Here is a 289-nt window from a genome sequence, read left to right as displayed (position 1 = left end):
AATCGGCATTACTGGCAACTCCTGCAATGAGTAAAGTTCACAGTTCACATCTACCTTATCAATTATTTGTCTAATATTCATTACCAAATAATGCGTGTTCGAGGTATAAAGAATCTTTTGGCTGCACAGAAGACAAACACGAGACTTGTATGTAAACTTGAACCATACCCTACTGACATCAATATTCGATTGCAATTCGCACTTACTAATAATGATATTTATCCAACACAAACCTAATCCTAAATTTTGACATATGAAATATGACATAATTTCAAATATGTTTAATGTA

Source organism: Penaeus monodon, chromosome 27, assembly GCF_015228065.2.
Source record: "Penaeus monodon isolate SGIC_2016 chromosome 27, NSTDA_Pmon_1, whole genome shotgun sequence".
Classification (NCBI taxonomy): domain Eukaryota; kingdom Metazoa; phylum Arthropoda; class Malacostraca; order Decapoda; family Penaeidae; genus Penaeus; species Penaeus monodon.
The sequence above is the reverse complement of the archived record's forward strand: the minus strand, read 5'-3'. Positions refer to the sequence as shown.